The 11,523-nt window shown below is 38.4% G+C and overlaps 1 pseudogene; it reads left to right on the top strand.

Annotated features, from left to right (window-relative positions):
- Positions 1-2,112: 2,112 nt before the first annotated feature.
- LOC137223029 (small ribosomal subunit protein uS17m pseudogene) lies at positions 2,113-11,077 on the top strand (annotated as a pseudogene).
- The last annotated feature ends 446 nt before the right edge of the window (positions 11,078-11,523 follow it).

Here is an 11,523-nt window from a genome sequence, read left to right as displayed (position 1 = left end):
ACTTTCTCCATATCAGCAATACGGCTGTTTCACTTTATCATTCGTATGTTCACTGGAGGAGCACTTTTAATTTCCTTCAAGAACTTTTCTGTTGCATTCACAACTTGGCTAACTATCTGGTGAAAGAGGCCCAGCTTTCAGCCTATCTCAGCTTTGGACATGCCTTCCTCACTAAGCTTAATCATTTTTAGCTTTTGATTTAAATTGAGACATATGTGACTCTTTCACCTGAAAACTGAGAGACAATTGTAGAGTTATTAATTAGCCTAATTTCAATATTGTTGTGTCTCAAGGAGTAGAAAGGCCTGAGGAGAGGGAGAGAGACAGGGGAGCAGCCAGAACACACACATTTATTAAGTTTGCCTTCTTAAATGGGCATGGTTCACGGTGCCCCAAAACAATTACAGTAGTAAATCAAAGATCATTGGTTACAGATCACCATAACAAATATAATAATAACTTAAAAGTTTGATATATTTTGAGAATTACCAAAATGTGTTGCAGAGACATTAAGTGAGCAAATGCTATTGGAAAAATGGTGCCAATAGACTTGCTCAATGCAGGGTTGCCACAGACTTTCAATTTGTGAGAAAAGTAACATCTTGGAAGCACAGTAAAGTGAAGTGCAATAAAATGAGGTATTCCTGTATAATTTTTCAAAAAATATTTACTTGCCTCTGCATTCAGCAACTATGGCCTAAATAATTCAAACCAATCCTTCTGAAGAAAATTAAGCAGGATGAAATATTATTTCAAATCTTCTTAAAAGAACTGAAAGAGTTTAAAAGATAATGAGAAATTTACCTGGCTAAAATCTAAGAGAAGGTCAAAACCTGGAGAAGCAAACCTAGCTGGGTTTAATGGCCTTACTGGACAAAGGGCACAGAAGCCAAAAACGTAGGTCCAACCCCAGGCGGAGACTCTCATACCTCAATACTCCATTAAACTAAGGTCTTCCAAAGGGCTACACTCTCAAGGCAAGAGATAACCCAGATTCCTCACCTGGGCGGTTAAGGCAACTTCAATCTCAGAATTTAGATTAAGATAGTCCTAGAAAGGTGAAGGGCCTCAAGTGCCTGGAAGAATCAGATGAAAATCATTATTTCATCTTAGGTTTCTGATTGTTTCTACAGATATTTTTTAAAACATGATGACCGGCACATAAATAAATTAAAGCCAGCACAAGTGAGAATCAACACACACGATGAACAGTTCCAGGAGATATCAGGCCTCCATGCCTATTATGTTTTGGGGGGTTTTTTTTTGGCTGCCTTGGGTCTTTGTTGCTGCGCACAGGCTGTCTCTAGTTGCTGCGAGCTGGGGCTACTCTTCGTTGCAGTGTGCAGGCTTCTCATTGCAGTGGCTTCTCTTGTTGTGGAGCACGGGCTTTAGGCACGAGGGCTTCAGTAGTTGTAGCTCTCAGATTAGTTACTCCATGGCATGTGGGATCTTCCCAGGCCAGGGATTGAACCCGTGTCCCCTGCATTAGCAGGTGGATTATTAACCACGGTGCCACCAGGGAAGTCCCCATGCTTATTATGTTGAAATAATATATAAGCTTGAAAATATCTCCAGGGAAGAGGAAACTATAAAAGCAACATAGCAGATCTGATAAAGAATCAAACAGGGCTTCTCTGGTGGCACAGTGTTTGAGAGTCCGCCTGCCAATGCAGGGGACACAGGTTCGTGCCCCGGTCCGGGAAGATCCCACATGCCGCGGAGCAGCTGGGCCCGTGAGCCATGGCCGCTGGGCCTGCGCATCCGTAGCCTGTACTCCACAACGGGAGAGGCCACAGCAGTGAGAGGCCCGCGTACAGAAAAAAAAAAAAAAAAAAAAAAGAATCAAACAGAACTTATACAAATAAAACAATACAATAAATGAAATTAAAAACAAAAGATAGGTGGGTCTAACAACAGATTGGACACAACTTAAGAATTGCAGAACTGAAGGAAAAAATGAGAAGAAACTATCCAAAATGTAGCATGAAAAGATAAAAACATGAAAATTGCCATAGAGAACCAGTGACATATAGGATACAGTGGGTAGATATAACATATTTAATTGGAGGTTTAGAAGAAGAGGCAGAATAAGAGACAATATTTGAAGAGATAATGGCTGAAATTTTTTCAGAAGCGATGGAAGACAATCTACAGATTCAGTATACCAACAAACTGCAAGTAGGAAAAATACAGAGAAATCTTTACAAAGATACATCATGGTGAAACCAAAATATTCAACCACAAAGACAAAATTTTAAAAGGAGCTAAATCTAGATATCCAACCACAAGTAAGTAGGAAATACAAGAAATAGAGGCATATGTTAAACTACCATGAGGATGCAACAATCCAAATCTAGAATGTGGAAAATTCAACTATTAGAATGTCCCACTTCTTCAAAAAATAGATGACATGAAATTAGTGGGGAGTGGAGGTGGTTTAAGATTAAAAGACTTATGGTAAGCAACATGTATTATGGTAAGCAAGCATTTAAAGTGCAAATCACTATTCTTTCTTTAATTATGACATAGCAAGTATTTTATGGAAAATGGAGACTACCATCCCATGTTTGGGGAATTCCCATCATACGAGTCTTGGTAAGAAGCAAAGAGTACCACCCAACATAATATTTAAAAAATCAACTTACCCAGCCTTTCTTACAGCCAGAGCACAGATATATGACCACAGCTCTATCAGTCAGAATTCTCCTACATTAGACTTTGAGACAAACGCTAGTGAATCAAATTGATTTAGTGGAATCAATGCTAGGGCAGGTGGCAGCCATGGTGGTAGCTACTTTTCCAAAGGAGCAGTGATGTTCTAGCGGCAGCATCCAGTATCTAGCATTGATGATGTCAGTGTTGAAAGCAGCAGGATCTGTGGATAGCAGGAGCAGCAGCAGTAGAAACACGGTGGCTTTATGGAGCCAGCTTTGTGGTGTGATTTTGGAAATGGTTCCTGGATGAGAGTTCCCAAGTGTGGCTTTCCAACTCTCCTGGAGAGGCTAAGGTACTAAAATAGTCTTTATTAAATTCATTTTTAGCACAAAAAAAACCCTCAAGAGAGTGAGGAATGGATATATAATAGATGAATTAATCAGAATAAGTGCCAGAATAGCAGAGTGAGGACATCCAAAATTTCACTACTCCATAAAAGGAATGAGAACAATGGCAAAAAATTGTCAAAATCAACTTTTTCTTAACATTGGAAATAAAGTTTTGCAACAGTCCAAGGAGCTTCTTTTTTTTAATGACTGAATCTCAGAACAGTAAGCTTTGTGACATTGCAACTTCCCAATGAGGGAATACAATGAACAAATTAGATAACCTAGTTGAAATAGGTAAATTCCTAGAAAGACAAAAACTACTGAAACTACCTCAAGAAGAAATAGAAAAACTGAACAAGTAAAGCCATTGAATTAATAATTTTAAAAAACAGGGTTTCTCTGGTGGCACAGTGGTTGAGAGTCCGCCTGTCGATGCAGGGGATGCGGGTTCGTGCCCTGGTCCGGGAGGATCCCACGTGCCGTGGAGCGGCTGGGCCCCGTGCGCCATGGCCGCTGAGCCTGCGTGTCCGGAGCCTGTGCTCCGCAGCGGGAGAGGCCACGGCAGTGAGAGGCCCGCGTACCGCCAAAAAAAAAAAAAAAAACAAGCAAACAAACAAAAAACAACTTTCCATGAAGAAAACCCTAGAACTATAGGCTTCACTGGTGAATTTTACCAAACATTTAAAGAATTAACACTAATCCTTCACAAAATCTTTCAGAAAACAAAAGAGAAGAGAATACGTTCTAACTCATTCTATGAGGCCAATATTATCCTGATATCAAAACCTGACAAAGATATAACAAGAAAACTACAGACCAATAATTCTTATAAATATATACACACACATTCTTTATTTTATGGGGGTTTTTGTTTGTTTTGTTTGTTTGTTCATGTTTTGGCCACACCACACAGCTTGTGGGGTCTTAGTTTCCTGACCAGGGATTGAATCTGGGCCCTCAGCAGTGAGAGCACGGAGTCCTAACCACTGGAATGCCAGGGAATTCCCCACACACATTCTTTCAAAAAGAAAAGAAAAAAAAAAAAATCAAAACCCTAGGAAACAGAACCCAGTAACATGTAAAAAGGATTATACATTATGACTAAGTGAGATTTATCCCAGGAATGTAAGGTTGGTTTAACAGCTAAAAATCAACCCCAATGTAACGCACCATATTAATATACAAAAGAACAAAAACTAGATAATAACCTCAATGCACCAGAAAAAGCACTTGACAAAATCCAATACACTTCCATGATTAAAAAAAAAAATTAAACAAACTAGGAATAGCAGGTGTTATGGACTAAATTGTGTCCCCTCTCCCCCCAAAAAAATTTTCATGTTGAAGCCCTAACACCCAATGTGACTGTATTTGGAAATAGGACCTTTAAGGAGATAACTAATGTTAAATGAAGTCATAGGGTAGTACCCTAATCTAATGTCTTTATAAGAAAAGGAAGAGACACCAGAGATCAATCTCTCCCTCCCTCTAAATGTACATACACACACACACACACACACACACACACAAACACAGAAATGGCCATGTCAGGACACAGCAAGAAGGAGGTCACTGCAAGCCAGGAAAAGAGGCCTCACCAGAACCCAATCCTGCTGGCACCTTGATCTTAGGTTTCTAGCCTCCAGAAATATGAGAAAATAAATGCCTATTGTTTATTTTTTTAATATTTATTTATTTATTTTGGCTGCACCACATCTTAGTTGGGGCACACAAGAACTTCGTTGCAGCATACAAGATCTTTTAGTTGTGGCATGCAGACTTCTTAGTTATGGCATGTGGACTCTTAGTTGCAGAATGCATGCGGGATCTAGTTCCCTGACCAGGGATCTAACCCGGGCCCCCTACATCAGAGGCACACAGTCTTACCCACTGGACCGTCAGGGAAGTCCCTAAATGCCTAATGTTTAAACCACCAGTCTATAGTATTTTGTTATGGCAGCCTAAGCAGGCTAATTTAGAGGGGAACCTCCTGTCTAAAACACCCCATAGCTACTATCATACTTAATGGTAAAAGACTGAATGCTTTCCACCTGAGATGGAGTACTAGACAAGGATGTCAGCTCTTGTTACTCCTATTCAATCTTGTACTGAAAATTTTAGCCAGGCCAGCTAGGCAAGAAAGAGAAGTAAAATTTATACAGGTTGAAAAGGAAGAAGTATCAATAAAACTATATTTGCAGATGACATGACCTTGTATATGGAAAATCCACAAAAATATTAGAATAAATTAGTTCAGCAGGGTGGCAGGATACAAGATCAATGTACAAAAATCAGTTTTATTTCTATTCACTAGCAATGAACAATCCAAAACTGAAATTAAGACAACATTCTTTTTGCAATAGCATCAAAACAGAATGAAATGCTTAGGAATAAATTTAACAAAAGAAATGTAAGATTGGTAAATAGCTAACTATAAGACATTGATAAAAGTAATGAAAGAAGACTTAAATAAATGGAAATATAGCCCACGTACATGGATTTGGCTTAATATCATTAAAATGGCAGTAGTCTCCAAACTGATCTAGAAATTTAATGTAATCACTATCAAAATTTCAGCTGGACATTTTGCATATATTGGCAAGCTGAGCTTAAAATTTTTATGGAAATTTAAGGGACCCAGAATAGCCCAACTATCTTGGGGAAAAAAGAAGAAAGTTGGAGGATTCACACTTCCTGATTTCAAAATTTCCTACAAGCTGCAGTAATCAGGGCAGTGTTGTACTGGCATAAAGATAGACATAGATCCATGGAATAGAGTTGAGTGTCCAGAAATAAATTATTAAATTTATGATCAATTGAGTTTTGATAAGGTTGCCAACACAATGCAATGGGGAAAGAGTAGAATTTTCAACAAACAGTATTGGGACAATTTGATATCTACATGCAAAAAAATGAAGTTGGACACCTACTTTATAACATATACAAAAATTGTATGCAAATATGCAAATGGTGAAAGATCTAAATGTAATAGCTAAAACTAAAATTCTTAGAAGAAAATGTAGAAGCATTGGAGTAAATCTTTGCCATCTTGGATTAGGCAATGTTTTCCAAAAGCACAAGTGCAAAAAAAAAAAAACCAGATAAATTGGATTTCATCAAAATTAAAAACATTTGTGCTTCGAAGTACACCATCAAGTAAGTAAAGACAATCCACAGAATGGGAGAAAATATTGGAAAACACATATCTGATGAACGACTTGTAACTAGAATATAAAAGAAACACAACTAAGAAAAAAAAAGACAAAAAGACAAAAAAAGACAAATTATAAAATGGGCAAAGAATCCAAATAGACATTTCTCAAAAAAAGATATACAAATGGTCGAAAGGTACATGAGGGAATTCCCTGGTGGTCCAGTGGTTAGGACTCCACGCGACCATTGCCAAGGACCTGGGTTCAATCCCTGGTCAGGGAACTAAGATCCCGCAAGTCACACAAAGTGGCCAAAAAAAAAAAAAAGTACATGAAAAGATGCTGAATATCAGTGGTCATTAGGGAAATGCAAATATCAAAAATGCAATGAGATACTGCTTTGAACATACTAGTATGGCCAAATCAAAAAGACAGACAATAACAAGATTTGGTGAGAATGTGGAGAAATCAATCCTCATACATTGCTGGTTGGAATGTAAAATTGTGGCACCACTTTAGAAAACAATGTGACATTTCCTCAAAAAGTTAAACATAGAGTTACCTTATGACCCAGCAATTTTACTCTTAGGTAAATACCAAGAAAAATGAAAACATGTCCACACAAAAACTTGTACACAAATGTTCATAGCAACATTATTTATAATAGCTGAAAAATGGAAACAATCCAAATGTTCAACAACTGATGAATGGATAAACAAAATGGTGTATATCTGTGCAATAGAATATTATTTAGTCACAAAAATAATAAAGTACTGACACATAATACAACATGGATTATATTTGAAAACATGCCAAGTGAAAGTAGCTAGACACAAAAGGTCACATGTTATATAAATATTATATATGAAAATGCTATATGATATTATATGCCCAGTTATATGACATTATATGCCCAGTTATATGAAATGTCCAAAATATGTAAATCCATAAAGACAGAAAATAGATTAATACTTGCCCAGGGGCTAGAAGAAGACACAGTAGGAAATGACTGCTGATGTGTATGGGATTCCTTTTTTGAAGAAAAAATTCTAAAGTGGTGATGACTACACAGCTCTGTAAACTTACTACAAACCACTAAATTGTACATTTAAAAAATAAATTTTATGTTATGTGAATTATATCTCTTTAAAGTTGTGACTAAAAAAAAAAGTTGTGACTAAAAAAAGGTACATTAATCCAATACAAAGTATACACCTTTATTGAAAACAGATTTGAACTATCAACTCTGACAAGACAATTTTTAAACACATTAAGGGAAATTTAAACATGGACATCACAATGGTATTTAGTTATCTTTTAAAGAAAGTTCTTACCTGTTAGAGATACATACAAAAATATTTATGCTAAAATGATATGGTATACGGTATTTACAGCATAAAAAGAAAGAGGTAGAATAAAACAAGTTTGGAATGACACTGATAATTTTTTAATTGGGTAGTGGGTACATGAGTTCATAATATGATTATTCCTAATTTAGTGTATGTTGTAAATTTCCACGTAAAACTATGAAAAATAACTAATAAGAGAGTAAGATAACAGGCAGCTGGGGAGAGAAGCATTATTTCCAAAGGTGTAGTAAGGCTTATTGCTGACTTCTGAATAGAAACAATGGAAGTGGGCTTCCCCGGCAGTGCAGTAGTTAAGAATCTTCCATGACACGGGTTCGAGCCCTGGTCGGGGAAGATCCTACATGCCGCGGAGCAACTAAGCCCGTGTGCCACAACTACTGAGCCTGCGTTCTAGAGCCCGAGAGCCACAGCTACTGAGCCCACGTGCCTAGAGCCCATGCTCCGCAACAAGAGAAGCCACTGCAATGAGAAGCCTGCGCAACGCAACGAAGAGTAGCCCCCGCTCGCGGCAACTAGAGGAAGACCACATGTAGCAAGGAAGACACAACGCAGCCAAAAATAAATAAATAAAACAAATAAACTTAAAAAAAAAGAAACAATGGAAGCCAGCCAATAGTGGAATGGTATATTTAAAAATGCTAAAAGAAAATAACGAGAACTGAGAATTCTCTAGCAGCCAAAAATATTTCAAGATTGGAGGTGAAATAAAAATATTTTCTGAAAGAAGAAAATATTAACATTTCATCATCGGATCTTCCGTGGTGGTGCAGTGGTTAAGAATCTGTCTGCCAATGCAGGGGACACAGGTTCGAGCCCTGGCCTGGGAAAATCTCACATTCCGCAGAGCAACTAAGCCCATGCACCACAACTACTGAGCCTTCACTCCAGAGCCCGTGAGCCACAACTACTGAGTCCAAGTGCCACAACTACTGAAGCCTGCACGCCTAGAGCCCGTGCTCCGCAGCAAGCGAAGCCACCGCAATGAGAAGCCCGCACACCACAACAGAGTAGCCCCCACTCGCCACAACTAGATAAAGCCCGGGCACAGCAAGGAAGACACAATGCAGCCAAAAATTAATTATTAATTAATTAATTAAAAAATAAAACACTTCATCATGAGGAAGCTTTCACTAAAGGAGATTCTAAAGCCAATAGTAAATATAGATCCTAGAGGAAAAAGGCCTGAGATACAAAAAGGAATGAAGAAAAAAAAAAAAAAACTGTAGATGTGGGAACGTGTAAATGAATGTTGGCTACGAAAAAATTAATTTTTATAAATTCACAAAACAGAAATAGACTCACAGACATAGAAAACAAACTTATGGTTACCAAAGAGGATAGTTGGGCGGGGCGCATAAATTACGAGTTTGGGATTAACATATACACACTCTACATAAAACAGATAAACAACAAAGACCTACTGTATAGCACAGGGAACTATATTCAATATCTTGTAATAACCTATAATGGAAAAGAATCTGAAAAAGTATATACATATCTGAATCATTTAGCTGTACACCTGAAACTAACACAACATTGTATATTAATTATACTCCAATTTTAAAACATGGTTGAAAGAAAAATCATGATTAGGATTTGTGGTTTTCAGATTTTTTTTGTTATGAAGGAGAGCATAAATATCTTTGTAAATATTCTTTATTCCTTTGGATTGGAGTAATTCTTATACATTTCTCAAAGTAGTATAATTTTATACCTATTGTCATATTTTAAAATTTTACTTATTTAATTTATTTTTATTTTTGGCTGCGTTGGGTCTTCGTTGCTGGGTGCGGGTTTTCTTTAGTTGCAGCGAGCGGGGGCTGCTCTTCATTGCCATGGCTTCTCTTGTTGCGGAGCTCAGGCTCTAGGCGCGAGGGCTTCAGTAGTTGTGGCTCGCGGGCTTCAGAGCGCAGGCTCAGTAGTTGTGGTGCACGGGGCTTAGCTGCTCCGCAGCATGTGGGATCTTCCAGAACCAGGGCTCGAACCCATGTCCCCTGCATTGGCAGGCGGATTCTTAACCACTGCGCCACCAGGGAAGCCCCCTATTGTTATATTGCTCTCCAAAAAGACTGAATAATCTACAGGGCTATTTACAACATCATTGTACTAGTCAATATTTGTGTTTCATTTGCCAACATTGGTGTTTACTTTTTTTTTCTAGTTTAAGAGAGATGTAATGGTAGCTTAAGTTCTTTTAGTTTGTTTTCTTTATATTTTAATATGACTGAACTAGTTATTTCCCAAAATGCAAAAGAAATATGATTATTTACCTTATCAGTTTTTTACTGAAGAAAGATATTTTGACTGTCATTTTGGCCATTCAGAATATTCTCATATACCACTATTTATTCTTTGCATTAGCCATAGGGCAGACAGTTATTACATCGCATAGAAACTGACCTAAGTATGTGGAAATATTAGATTCGCCAAATGTTAGACCATCTAGTACAATGGGGAGAATCCTGAATGATCAAAAGTTATCCTCATAGGGGCTTCCCTGGTGGCGCAGTGGTTGGGAGTCCGCCTGCCGATGCAGGGGGCGTGGGTTCGTGCCCCGGTTCGGGGGGATCCCGCATGCCGCGGGGCGGCTGGGCCCGTGCGCCGTGGCCGCTGAGCCTGGGCCTCCGGAGCCTGTGCTTCGCAGCGGGAGAGGCCGCGGCAGTGAGAGGCCCGCGTACCGCAAAAAAAAAAAAAAAGTTATCCTCATAATTTTCTCATGCATTTTCTAAGAAAGAACATAAATTATCAGTCTTTTACCAAATTCAAAATGAATTTTACTGATAAGAACGACATCAAATAAAATTGATTTCACCTAAAACTGAACATGATAGGGAATTCTCTGGTGGTCCAGTGGTTAGGACTCTGCCCTTTCACTGCACGGCCAGAGGGGAAAAAACAAAAGACAAAAAGCCTGCACATGATAAAATTAGTGATACACTTTTTATTTTTTAAAAATCGCATCTCTTTTTATAGCATGGAAAACTTTAAATATTGACTTAAGAAAGCTTACGGACAGTGGAGCCCTGAGGTGACTGCTGACCCCGCTCTGCTGCCACAGGGGGTGGATTCCAGGGCCGAAGCACCGCGGCATGGGAGACCTCCAGGTGACCAAAGCCACATAACGTCAATAGCTCATTCATCCATCCATGCCAGATGGGTCGTGGGGAAGGTGATTGCGACAGCAATTCAAATACCTGCTAAAGTGAGAGTAACCAGGCTTGTTCTGGATCCCTACTTGTTAAAGCATTTTAATAAGTGAAAAACCTACCTTACGATGCTCTTCAGCAGTGCACAGCTGGGAATACTGTGCTTCTCACAGCTTTACCTGTCCCACGGACACAGCACGTGAAACATGAACTGGCTGCGATCATTTTCAAAGTTGGACAAGTCACAGATCTGGTGACGGGGAAACCCTGAGCAGGAACTCCCTACCTTGAGAGTTCAGTCAATTCGGAAACCACTCACTTGAACCAAAAATCGGGAAGAACTCGCTATCTCTTTAACACAGTGAAGGTGGATTGGAAGATAGAGCCAACAGGAAAGATTCCTAAATTCGTTTTACGGAAAAAATTTTCTAACTTTCGTCACAAACTGTCCAATTTATCTTCTAGTATTTATGACATAGATAAAAGTAAATGAAGTAAAGACCTTGTTACAATTTTCCATAAAGGCTTATAGTCATTTTTCAAATTTCTTTCTCGGTGAGCATACTTTCCTATTACACTAAGTATGCCTAGCAATCCACTGCATTATTTTGTAAGCTCACTGTTTTAGAAGGTGTATTTTTTTTATTCAAAGGAATCTTGAATTTATCTTAGAACATTTATTTTGGGAGAATAAAACCTACCTTTTGATATCATAAACAGATAAGGCCACATTAAGTGAATATTTATTTTTGAGGGTATATATTCAAAATTAATTAAAATTTGTCTCTGGGCTTCCCTGGTGGCGCAGTGG

Source organism: Pseudorca crassidens, chromosome 4 (genome assembly GCF_039906515.1).
Source record: "Pseudorca crassidens isolate mPseCra1 chromosome 4, mPseCra1.hap1, whole genome shotgun sequence".
NCBI classification, from domain to species: Eukaryota; Metazoa; Chordata; class Mammalia; order Artiodactyla; family Delphinidae; genus Pseudorca; species Pseudorca crassidens.
The sequence above is the reverse complement of the archived record's forward strand: the minus strand, read 5'-3'. Positions and strand labels throughout refer to the sequence as shown.